This window comes from Panthera tigris, chromosome C1, assembly GCF_018350195.1.
Source record: "Panthera tigris isolate Pti1 chromosome C1, P.tigris_Pti1_mat1.1, whole genome shotgun sequence".
Classification (NCBI taxonomy): domain Eukaryota; kingdom Metazoa; phylum Chordata; class Mammalia; order Carnivora; family Felidae; genus Panthera; species Panthera tigris.
In genome coordinates this window covers 179668868-179682343 of record NC_056667.1, presented here as the reverse complement: position 1 = coordinate 179682343, position 13476 = coordinate 179668868, and the positions used below count along the sequence as shown (strand labels likewise).

The 13476-nt window shown below is 35.5% G+C and overlaps 1 long non-coding RNA gene across 1 annotated transcript in view; it reads right to left on the bottom strand.

The window, feature by feature from the left end:
- Positions 1-5861, bottom strand: part of LOC122240987 — a 122003-nt gene extending 116142 nt beyond the window's left edge. The window contains exon 1 of the long non-coding RNA XR_006220866.1: positions 5655-5861. This is a non-coding gene — a long non-coding RNA (uncharacterized LOC122240987). The remainder of the gene's footprint in view (positions 1-5654) is intronic.
- Positions 5862-13476: the final 7615 nt, after the last annotated feature.

Below are 13476 nucleotides of genomic sequence, written 5' to 3'. Positions count from 1 at the left end.
TTGTCCAATTTGTTGGCATATAATTTTTCATAGTATTCCCTGATAATTGTTTGTATCTCCGAGGGATTGGTTGTAATAATTCCATTTTCATTCATGATTTTATCTATTTGGGTCATCTCCCTTTTCTTTTTGAGAAGCCTGGCTAGAGGTTTGTCAATTTTGTTTATTTTTTCAAAAAAACAACTCTTGGTTTTGTTGATCTGCTCTACAGTTTTTTTAGATTCTATATTGTTTATTTCTGCTCTGATCTTTATTGTTTCTCTTCTTGTGCTGGGTTTGGGGTGTCTTTGCTGTTCTGCTTCTATTTCCTTTAGGTGTGCTGTTAGGTTTTGTATTTGGGATTTTTCTTGTTTCTTGAGATAGGCTTGGATTGCAATGTATTTTCCTCTCAGGACTGCCTTTGCTGCATCCCAAAGCGTTTGGATTGTTGTATTTTCATTTTCGTTTGTTTCCATATATTTTTGAAATTCTTCTCTAATTGCCTGGTTGACCCACTCATTCGTTAGTAGGGTGTTCTTTAACCTCCATGCTTTTGGAGGTTTTCCAGACTTTTTCATGTGGTTGATTTCAAGCTTTATAGCATTGTGGTCTGAAAGTATGCATGGTATAATTTCAATTCTTGTAAACTTATGAAGGGCTGTTTTGTGACCCAGTATATGATCTTTCTTGGAGAATGTTCCATGTGCACTCGAGAAGAAAGTATATTCTGTTGCTTTGGGATGCAGAGTTCTAAATATATCTGTCAAGTCCATCTGATCCAATGTATCATTCAGGGCCCTTGTTTCTTTATTGACCGTGTATCTAGATGATCTATCCATTTCTGTAAGTGGGGTGTTAAAGTCCCCTGCAATGACCACATTCTTATCAATAAGGTTGCTTATGTTTATGAGTAATTGTTTTATATATCTGGGGGCTCCAGTATTCGGCGCATAGACATTTATAATTGTTAGCTCTTCCTGATGGATAGACCCTGTAATTATTATATAATTCCCTTCTTCATCTCTTGTTACAGCCTTTAATTTAAAGTCTAGTTTGTCTGATATAAGTATGGCTACTCCAGCTTTCTTTTGACCTCCAGTAGCATGATAAATAGTTCTCCATCCCCTCACTCTCAATCTGAAGGTGTCCTCAGGTCTAAAATGAGTTTCTTGTAGACAGCAAATAGATGGGTGTTGTTTTTTTATCCATTCTGATACCCTATGTCTTTTGGTTGGCGCATTTAATCCATTTACATTCAGTGTTATTATAGAAAGATACGGGTTTAGAGTCATTGTGATGTCTGTATGTTTTATTCTTGTAGTGATGTCTCTGGTACTTTGTCTCACAGGATCCCCCTTAGGATCTCTTGTAGGGCTGGTTTCGTGGTGACAAATTCCTTCAGTTTTTGTTTGTTTGGGAAGACCTTTATCTCTCCTTCTATTCTAAATGACAGACTTGCTGGATAAAGGATTCTCGGCTGCATATTTTTTCTGTTTAGCACACTGAAGGTATCGTGCCAATCCTTTTTGGCCTGCCAAGTTTCAAAAGAGAGATCAGTCACGAGTCTTATAGGTCTCCCTTTATATGTGAGGGCACGTTTATCCCTTGCTGCTTTCAGAATTTTCTCTTTATCCTTGTATTTTGCCAGTTTCACTATGATATGTCGTGCAGAAGATCAATTCAAGTTACGTCTGAAGGGAGTTCTCTGTGCCTCTTGGATTTCAATGCCTTTTTCCTTCCCCAGGTCAGGGAAGTTCTCAGCTATAATTTCTTCAAGTACCCCTTCAGCACCTTTCCCTCTCTCTTCCTCCTCTGGGATACCAATTATGCATATATTATTTCTTTTTAGTGTATCACTTAGTTCTCTAATTTTCCCCTCATACTCCTGGATTTTTTTATCTCTCTTTCTCTCAGCTTCCTCTTTTTCCATAACTTTATCTTCTAGTTCACCTATTCTCTCCTCTGCCCCTTCAATCCGAGCCGTCATGTCCATTTTGTTTTGCATTTCATTTAAAGCGCTTTTCAGCTCCTTGTGACTGTTCCTTAGTCTCTTGATCTCTGTAGCAAGAGATTCTCTGCTGTCCTCTATACTGTTTTCAAGCCCAGCAATTAATTTTATGACTATTATTCTAAATTCACTTTCTGTTATATTATTTAAATCCTTTTTGATCAGTTCATTAGCTGTTGTTATTTCCTGGAGATTCTTCTGAGGGGAATTCTTCCGTTTGGTCATTTTGGATAGTCCCTGGAGTGGTGAGGACCTGCAGGGCACTTCCCGTGTGCTGTGGTGTATAACTGGAATTGGTGGGCGGGGCTGCAGTCCGACCTGATGTCTGCCCCCAGCCCACCGCTGGGGCCACAGTCAGACTGGTGTGTGCCTTCTCTTCCCCTCTCCTAGGGGCGGGATTCACCGTGGGGTGGCGTGGCCCGTCTGGGCTACTTGCACACTGCCAGGCTTGTGGTGCTGGGGATCTGGCGTATTAGCTGGGATGGGTAGGCAAGGTGCACGGGGGCAGGAGGGGCAGGCTTAGCTCGCTTCTCCTTAGGTGATCCACTTCAGGAGGGGCCCTATGGCAGCGGGAGGGAGTCAGATCCGCTGCCGGAGGTTTGGCTCCGCAGAAGCACAGAGTTGGGTGTTTGCGGGGAGCGAGGAAGTTCCCTGGCAGGAACTGGTTCCCTTTGGGATTTTGGCTGGGGGATGGGCGGGGGAGATGGCGCTGGCGAGCGCCTTTGTTCCCCGCCAAACTGAGCTCTGTCGTCAGGGGGCTCAGCAACTCTCCCTCCCTTTGTCCTCCAGCCTTCCCGCCTTCTGAGCAGAGCTGTTAACTTATGACCTCCCAGACACTAAGTCTAAGTCGCGCTTGCTGTCGGAACACAGTCCGTCTGGCCGTCCGCTTTTGCCAGCCAGACTCGGGGGCTCTGCTTGGCGCGACTCCCTCCCGCCAGTCCGTGGAGCGCGCACCGCCTTGCCGCCCTTCCTACCCTCTTCCATGGGCCTCTCGTCTGCGCTTGGCTCTGGAGACTCTGTTCTGCTAATCCTCTGGCAGTTTTCTGGGTTATTTAGGCAGGTGTAGGTGGAATCTAAGTGATCAGCAGGACGTGCGGTGAGCAAAGTGTCCTCCTACGCCACCATCTTCCCTCCCATCATACCACTTATATATGGAATCTTAAAAAGTCAAACTCATAGAAACAGAAGGTAGCATGGTGGTTGGCAGGGGTTAGGGAAGTGGGAGATGTTAGTCAATGTATATAAACTTGAAGTTAGAATATGAATAAATTCTGGAGATCTAATGCACAACATTGTGATTATAGTCAACAATATTGTATTTTGTACTTCAAAATTACTAAGAGACTAGATCTTAAATGTTCTCATCATACAAATAAAAAATCAATAATAATGAAGGAAAAAGAAAGAAAATAAGTAATCAAAACATTCCATATCATCAGATACTGAAATTAGAGATAATAGCTGGTGTTTTAACTGGATATTTATGAAATTAAAGATTTAAAAAATCTATAAGCTTGAAATACCTCTCCTTCTAAAACATGATAGGGCAGGGAGACACAAGTAGAGAATTTGTTCTAATCTCTAGTGTATACTTTACACTATGAAAAATCAGGAGTTTGAAAATGAGGAGTTTTCATGGGTATTTGTTTTTAGATTTTTCTTTGACAATTTACATCTTCTTTAGTAAGGATGGATCTTTTTAAAATCATTCATGATGCTTTAATTTCTTGGATCCTTGGCCATCAATAAAGCAGGTTTATTTGGTGTACTCTCCATCCAACCCAAGAATAAGCCTAACTCCATTTAGAAAAGTTTTATTTTTTAATTTAAAAAAAAATAAATTTTATTTTTTTTTCTATTTAGAAAAGTTTTAATGTGTGTTGAAATATACAAATGACCATCTCCAATGGCCAACCATGCCATCTTCTTGTTACCTGAGTATGTGCAGCTTCTTTGGCTTAGGAAACTCTGATACGTTGTTTTAAATAAATTTATTTATATCTAATATTGTGTAGAATGACTTTATGTACATTATTTCTCTGTCTTTATGTTCATATCTATATAAATGCAACATATATATGTCCTGTACCTCCAAAAGAAAAAAAATCATGAGTATTTTACTATCACCACTTTCTCCTCCATTATATCAAACATGATTCTTATCAATAACTCAGTGTACTTTAAAAAAAAATAAAGAATGAAAACAGTTTATAAGTTTACCTTAATTTAGGCAGAAAATCAATTTAATCAAGATATTCTGTTCCCCAGGCATTCTGGCTAAAAAGATTGTGTTATCTCAAAAGTCAAGGAATTTGAGAGTGCTGTATCTGATTATGATTTTTCACCCTAAACTTAGTCTCACTTCTGTGACTCGTCTATGATGAGTTCTCAAACTCTCCTAAGGGTTAAGCCCATGTCAGTACATGGAGGCATGACGAAGTTCAGGTAGAAAAAGTGATAACCAAATGTGATACATTCTAATTAGATTTTGCTGTCCTCCAGGCTAGGACCTCTGGTAATGATATATCCACAAGAGGTAGAAAGTTAAACAGTAAAGGCCAATGAAGAAACCTTAATAAAAATTAATAAACACTTTCAAAGTAAGTACAAATTAAGGCTATTAGGCTCTATTTAATTTTATAGGTGCAACATTTTCTTAAACTCCTGCTGCCTTACAATCTGAGAAAATCATATGATCAGATAAAAGGACTGTTAATCAATTTAAGATTATAAAATTCCTAGAGTTTTGTTTTTTAATAAACGTACTCTTCTCCCATGTTTATTAGAGTATCTCCAGGTTGTACCTAATTAGATCTTCATTTCTTGTTATTGCCCTTAAAAATGAGCTAATTAGTCTAGAGTAGGTTAATTTAGAGAATTTTTAATAGCCTTTCAGAAGCTTTATGCTGATTTGCTTGTCATTCTGCCAAAGTATGAGTCAACTGGAGTATCATTAATGACCACACCCACTCTTCAGAGCAGCAATTTAAGAATGGATAATGGATATTCTGTAGGCTCCTTGAAACAAGGCAGACAGCACAGTTGAGGAGACATGTGCTTGAAAATCCCCCAGTGCCATATTTGGCACATAATACTTAGATTGCCAGCTCTTAAGGTGGACTTAATTTTTAAGTTATTATTTGTTTTGCCTTTTTTATGTTCTACTTTTGTCTAGCTCTATTCACATGTCTTTGGCTCACAATAATTTTAATATTGGCCTACCATGTAGCTAACATTTCTAGAATGTTAAAGTACAATGTATTTTTATATAATTACTAAGATTTTTTAAACTTGACATTTTAAAATGTTTTATAACACATGAATGCATCTTTTTACCAACATTTATAAACTGGGACTCAATTGTATTAGCTATTTGAGAATCTTTTAGTTTTATAAATTCTTCTAGAATATTCTAAGAATATCTATAATATTTTATTATCTGTGCATTTGTAGGGTACCATCTCAGATCAAACCTTGAACATTGACATCTGCTTAAAGAATATCGAATGATTGTTCTAACTCAATGACAGTTAATTTTATGTGCCATGCTGGCCCAAGGAATGCTCAGATAGCTGGTAAAACATTACACCTGGATGTGTCTGTGAGGATATTTTTGTTAGAGATTAGTGTTTGACTCAGCAGAATGAGTGAAAAAGATTGCCCTCACCAATGCAGGGGTCCTCATACAGTCCACTGAAGGACTGAATGGAAGGAAAAAGGGTGAGGAAGGGTGAATTTCCTCCCTGCTTGAGCTGAGACATCCATATTCTCTGGTACTTAGACATTCAGCCACTTGGTTCTTGGATCTTCAAACTCAGACTGGGACTTATACCCTGGTTCTCAGGGCTTCAGATTTTGACTAGAATGGGCTTTCCTGGGCCTCCAGCTTGCAGAAATCAGATGGTAGAACTTCTCAGCTTCCATGATTCTAGAGCCCATACTTCATAATCAATCTTTTTCTATGTATTTATATCTCTATCTGTATTTTTCTATTGTCTCCTATTGGTTTTGTCTCTGTATCTCTCTCTCTCTCTCTCTCTCTATCTTTCTATCTGTCTATCATTTGTCATCTCCTATTGGTTCTGTTTCCCTAGAGAGCCTTGACTGATACAAGTACTTTGAATTTTTTTAGTTTATAATAAATATGTCATGCTCCTTTATTTTGTTAAGAACAAATATCATAGTTTTCTCTTAGATTCAGCTTGTGTAACAAAAAGTACATCCTCATAACTTATTGAAAATATTATTTTATATTTTATAATTATTGGAAGTTTCTTGATATAGGAGAAATGCCCTCTCTAAATAATTGTTTTAGTCAACTTTTAAGTGTTACCAAAATCTAAGTAAGCTTTTATAGTTAAGTAATTTATACAATAATTTTTTCAAAATAAAATACATATACATATCTTGTCTCTCATCACTTTCCTTTTGATTATAAAAGTACAAAAACTAGGACAAAGTACTTTCTTTGATGTTTTTTGGTAGAAATGCATTTTTATATGGAAGGTAACTTGTGAAAGATACAAATCTTTGTGAAAGATACAAACAAAACCAGAAACTTCTTAATATAATTGTACTTGGTTCCAAAATTTCTCATGTTATTCAAGACACATGCATATCTGTGTATTATCCTAGACATGCTTGGTTTATAAGTTTTACACTATTTATTTATAGAGTTTTTAAAAAATGTTTATTTTTAAGAGAAAGTATGAAAGAGCAAGTGAGGAGAGAGGGGGGAGAGAGAGAGAGAGAGAGAGAGAGAGAGAGAGAGAGAGAGAGAGAGAGAATCCCAAGCTTCTATCAGCACAGAGCCTGACACGGGGCTCAAATCTATGAATTGTGAGATCATGACCTAAGCTGAAACCAAGAGTCAGATGCTTAACCAACTGAGCCACCCAGGTGTCCCTATACTATTTATTTGTTAAACAAATATTTATTTTAAGCCTATTATACAAGTTTGTCCTGTATCTGATTTGGAAAAAAAAGTTATAGAAATGGGTGGAATCTGAGTCCCTGAACTTCACCTTTCCTTATAAGTTTTCCTATCTATAGCCAATCCTTTGACATTATTAAAGGAGATAATCAGGTACAAAAGAAGCAGACAGTGCACATCAATTATTATGTAAGAAGTTTTCCCCCAAACTCTCACATAGAACTTCTGCTTCTCATCAGCTTGTCTAGACTAATATATGTACCTAGACCAATAACTAGCATATGTGTCTTCTAGGGAAGCCTAGACCTTTATTTTTTTCTTGTATTCTTTAAGGATTAATTATAATTTTGATAAGGACTTCTATTTACCTATGACATTTAGCCTAATAACATACATGCTGTCTCTGCTTTGGTAGGATCAAATGATAGAAGACTTGTGGGATCACAAATAAAAATGTATCACTGAAGGACCTAACAAAGGTAGGATCCCTTAAAAAAAATTAAGCAGAATTTCAAGGAATGGTTCTCCTCATTGTGTTTTTCTAGCTGGGTTCCATAGTATATGTGTTTCATTTATTCCATCATCTAATTACAGTAAGACTGATCTTTATGTTTTCTGATTTTATCACTCCTACATTATGAGGACATTAACCAAGTTCATCCTTAGTGGATACTAAGTGAAGACACAAAGTCATTTATTAACAAGCATGAAATCAGTATCCTCTATTTCCTTGATTTTATGCTTACATAAAAATATATTCTTTTAGGTTTTTATTAGTGTAGAATATATGCATTCAATTAATAAGGATCCAAGTATCTACACTTCCTGAAAAAGTCATACTTGTCACATTTAAAGAGCAATGTAATGTAAAGTTATTGTATAAATGCTATGTCTATTCTGTGTCTTGGTTATATTTGCTTTACTTTTAAATCTGAAACATTTCTGGACTCTTTGATGAAAGGTTTACATTCTAAACTGAATTTAATTCTGGAACCACTACAGAGCACTTTGTGATGGAACATTGCCAATTAAATATCCACAAATGTTTTTTTTTAAAAAGTAGGTCTCTGTTCTATAATTCTGGTATGTAGTCTTTAGGTGGCACTGTGGTTCCAGTAGTAAATGATTTAATATTAGAGTCTTTTGTTAGGTTTATGAATAAAGAACTCTGCCACTATTTTTGCATTTATTTTTCATACTTACGCCTTGTATTACAGGAATTATAACTTTTTCTCACGTATTATTTCACATTATTGTAAACCTAAGAATTAAGCAAAACACTCCTTTTATTCCCCTTTGACAGATGGCAAAAATAAGTCTCAGAGAAGTTAAATGGTTTTCAGAGGCCTCCTCATGCCCTACAGAATATTTTGAAAAAGATGTTTTATCTTTCTTCCTGGGCTGTGTCTGCTTTAGGGTCATGCACTTTCCCAAGTCCCCCAGCTCCAAAATGATTGACACTGACTTTGGTGATTTTACTCACTTGGATGATGTTTCTGTTGAACAGAGAGCAGTGATGGTTTCAGTATGCCACGGTTCTCTTAATCTCTTCATCTCTTTGTTCATTTTTACATCTCTAAAGAGGACAATAGGCTTTAATAAGTGGGTAATTAACATAGGGCATAACATTTAGAACTATATGCTAAATGAAACTGTTCACGCAGTACAAAGGAAACATACCTAACAAGATAAATATTTTCCTTAGTGTTCCTCTAAAGGGACTCCCATTTATATGTACAGTTCCTAAATTTAATATTCTGTTAAAGTTTTTGCCTATCTGTTGAAAATATCTTCTTTCTCCAAACTCGAGTGTATAATCTAGATCCAACTTTTGGGGAAACCTAACTAAACTATGTAGTTGGTATCCCTGCTTCTCTAGAAAGGCTTTCCATAATTTGACATCTCCAACCAATAAAATATGTGTTGGGCTTCAGTTAGAAATTCTATAGGTAGTCCTCAGAGCAGCCCATTAATGGGCTAGGCATTCTCATGTTCATTCTCAAGTTCAATCTCAAGTTCATGCTCAAGTTACCCCATAACTTCCCACACTCCTTTTCTTCAGTGGAATTAGTACTTCATTATTAGGTGGAGCACCATCTCACTTTCAAATGGTGCTCCTTTGGCCTGCGTAGAGTAAGATTTGGGTCAATGCTGATCCATGTGGTCTGACTCACTACTTCTCTGACTGTACCAAGGTATGACTAAGGTTTCCTATTTCTATTTGTAAGTAGTCGATTAAATTATTAACAAAAGACTCTCCTCTTCCCCAGGCTGGAGAGAGAGGAGAGAAAGAAAGTGCATTGCTCTAATTATAGCTGGAACGGCTTGTTTGATTGCAAATATGAATTATGGAAAAAGAATCCAATGTCAGTTTCTTTAATGGTGCTTTCTAGCCCCTCTTGATTCTGATACCAAACTTACTGTTTCTCTGAGTTTATGCTATGTAACTTAAAAGCACTTTCCAAAATGTTGACTGCTTACTGTGAAATGCCAAAGGGAGGGGAGAGCCCTTAATCATGGAGAATTCAGGACAGAGGGAAAGGTAGAGCCAGATGGTTGGAAATAATGTGGCTGACTGACACCAAATTGCACATCAATTTTACAATACCCAATCGGGTTTCAAAAGTTATATTTGAGTGATTTCTAATTTCTTAGTGCCTTGCTTGTAATTTTCTTAATGCTTTAATGTCACATCATATTTGGGTCACAATTATATTGTATTAGAAATTTTCTAATAACAAGGATTATGTTTTTTATTTTAGTGTTTTCTATCATAAAGCCTTTTGTGGTCTCACACTGACAGTATCTTACCATTCTAGGATTAAAGGGAAAAATAAACTTATTTCCACAGTATTTCTCAGATGACTGTAGCCCAAACAAAGCTTGTATTAACAATCTTAAAACAATTACTTTATATTTCAATATTCACTCATCCTCAAAGTTCCTATGAGTACATATGTATATATGTTGCAAGTGAACAGTTAATAGATGTGGATTTATTGGATCCCTGTAACAACCTAAAAGAAAGAAATATAAGCAAAGAAGTAAGAATCCACATACATTGTTTTATGGAAGAGGGTGATGATATCTATTTTATAGATGAGGAACCTACCTTTCAATAAGAAGGCAAATCATTTCCATAAATTTCACTACATTTCCTACATTTCTAAAAATGAAACAAAAGTCTGAATATAAGAAATTAAAGTAAAAATATTTTCATTTGTAAGTAGAGAAGAGACAAGATGAATATTTTGTCCTTTAGAGTATATAAACATTTGTGGACATCAGAATTATCCAGACACATAGGAGACCTGAATATATTGACATGATTAAAATATATTGCTTTTTTATGTTGCCATAGAATGTATATTGTTTTGACAAGATGAGACACATATTTACAACACTGCATATAATCCAAGATTTCAGAGTTTTAAGTTTCACTGTGATCAAAATTGATACTTCTTAAAAACTGTGAACTTGTATTCAGAATTTGGGGGACAAAGAACTAAAAGACAAGTGAAAATTTCCTTGAGACAATTACATTAAAGCCAAATAACCTAGAGAAAAATGAATGAATGTATGTATACATATATGCTAGTTAATTTTCACACATATAAATACATTATACATATGATTGTTTTAAAATTATTGGTGATATTTCTGGGGTATTTCATCTTCATTAATGTTCATTTTAAACTAATGATATGAAGGTCCATTTATACTCCTAGGGTCAATGAAAACATGGTTTAGGTTCTTAGCTAAATTTCAATCAAGGCTGTGATACTTTCCAGCTAAGTATTTTTCAACAGTTTCTTGATCTCTGAAAACTTTGATTTAATTACTCACAGGGCTTATGGAGTTGATGGGAGGGTGCAGAGACATATAACACATGTAGAGTATCTAACCAGGTGCCATTTTAATGGCATAGTAACACTGTAATAAATGTTAGATATTATTGTGAGCTACTATTATGACACCTTATAGATCTCAAATCAGTTTTTGACATGTTATAAACAAATGATAGTTACATAGATGATATTTGATCAATTTGATTAATGATTAAAAATATGCTTTAAGAAGTACACTTAGAAGTTGCTTTGTGCTTTAATTTGTAGACATTCCATGCTCTGTATTTCATTTTATCACACACATTTTATTATAGATAATGTGCTTTTGTCAAATATTCCAAATTTCCTTTGGGATGGACAAAAAGTACTGATTAATATATTTTTAAATTGTGAAGAGGTGATTTTCATTGACTGTATTGTGAAAATTAAATATGAATAATTAGTTTAAGAAGAGTCACATTTAACAATATTCAGTTGAAATCATCAATAGTAACTTTGTCTACTTCCTCCTTGAGTTTAGCATTGCTAGCTTTATGATAGCAATTATTTTGAGTAATTCTTTGGTAAACTCCTTACTTCCAGGACTGTACATGCTTATTCTTTCCTCTGTTCCAATTTAACAAGGCAATTTTGGGGATTTTTACAAAATTTAATATTTTGACTTCATGCAAATTCAACAATATGTTTATGCTTACATATTAATTAAATGTTCTTGTTAAATTTTCTTGCTCTTCCAATTTTACCAATGAGTACACAAAAAAATCTCAAATAAATAATTTAACTAAATGTATGACATATTTTCGCATGATAAAAATAAGTAGTTATTTTGATGTATCTCTGGACTAATACCAGGGTTTAGTAACTTAAGAAGTAGAATGTTTTCCCTCATGTTGATAACTTATGACAGGCATCAACATGGCCCCTGAGTTTCAGCATATAGCCCTCAAGAACTAAGATCATGTTATCAAACTAAATAGCATTGGAGCCTCTGGTGTTGTTAGCCCTCTTTCAATATAATCTCTAAAGCCCTATCTCCACTCCCTCTTGGGCAGCCTCACTCCACTCATTACAAGTAATCATGCCCTTTCCATCTTTGTATTCAAAGACATAGTATAGTGACTGCTACAAATTGGGTGTTGAGGAATCATTTGGTGAATATGTTAATAAATGAATTAGTGAAAAATGATACAGTGAAGGTATAAACTAGGAAAATATAATAAGCATATTTTATCAGACACTGCTTGTGGTTGTTATATTAGAAAACAAAATTGACTGCTTAGAAAGTTAGACTGGTTACAGTTACGTATATGGTAGATTTCTGAGAATCACTTCTGCTACCATTTTCTGTAAAGTTTAACATACCTGAAGTTCTCATAGAGGAGAAAAGGTCGGCTGAGGAGATTTGATAATGCAATTCTCTCAAGAGGCTTGGTGATTGTCGAGTGTTTTAAAGAAAGTTGCAGGGCACTTTTGGTAGGATTTAAGCTGTCACTCTGTCCATTTAAGTCCTGTACGTAAAGAGAAATCTCTTCTCCATGTGAGTCTTGGGTTGAATGATCTCACTCACATGAAAGTCCCTTTCAAAGTTCTTCTGTCCCCATAAATAAGGGCTTCTAATTCCCCTAGCATCCTTTTTTGAGTGATTGGGAAGACTAACCTGAGAAATTTCCTGTCTCCTCTTGTGATTTCCAGGGAAAAAATGCTTTAGCAGTTGAACTTAGTTGAGATTATTCTAGCATGTATTTCTGGACTTGTTCCCGCACCCCCTTTTTCCCCCCCTCAGAACTTGCATGAATAGTCTTTACTTCAACCTGTACAGAGATTAGACTTTAGAGTTTTCATACCTCCTAGTGTTTTCCTCCTCCTCTCTCTCTTCCTGGAGTCTTATGGGTTCTCCTTTTAGATTGTCAACAAAAATGAGTTGCTTATCCACTTCTTTCATCCCAAGTATTAGTTGCCTTCCCTGGAAAATGGACAGTCATAGTATCTTTCAGGTTTCCCCAAATAAGTCCCCTTTCTTAAGAAAGTTAAAATTCTTCAGCAACTAATCCTCTTCCTCCTGCAACCCGACCACCAGTCCAGCCAACTAAACAAAACACCTTCACCATGGTATTTCACTACTTCCTTCCCATTTAAAACAGATTCATTCAAATAATACTTTGTATGTATTGAAATCTAGACTAAAATTTTTTTGAATAAGAAAAAGAACTATATAATTGTTTACTTTCTATGTGTGTTCTTAAACATTTGTTAAAAAAAGTGTAAGTGTAAAGAAGTCTGTGTTTTTCTGTTTGTTTTGGTTTTGTTTTTTATGGAAACACACAACCTGGGTAGACTAAGGTACCAAAGCTATATAGAACTGAAGGAACGAGAGAAAACCACACACATCTGTGTGCTTTACAAGTTACTGAGTTCTCCTTGAACTGTAATTCTGGATGAATATGTAAATATACTGTGTCAGAGGAACTTAAATCAAAGATTATTATATCATGTAATATATGAGGAGAGAATTTCATAGAAGACATTTTCAACATTATTTTAAGTAAAATATTTACCTTTATCTGTTTTTAATTCCTCACACTACACATAAGTTCTCTTGAACTATATAGTTTTGGTACTCCTGAAAGAGGGCAAAATTCACTTTTAATCATGATCCTATTTTGTCCCTCTATACCTCCAAGAAGACAAGCTTTTTTTCTGTATAAAGA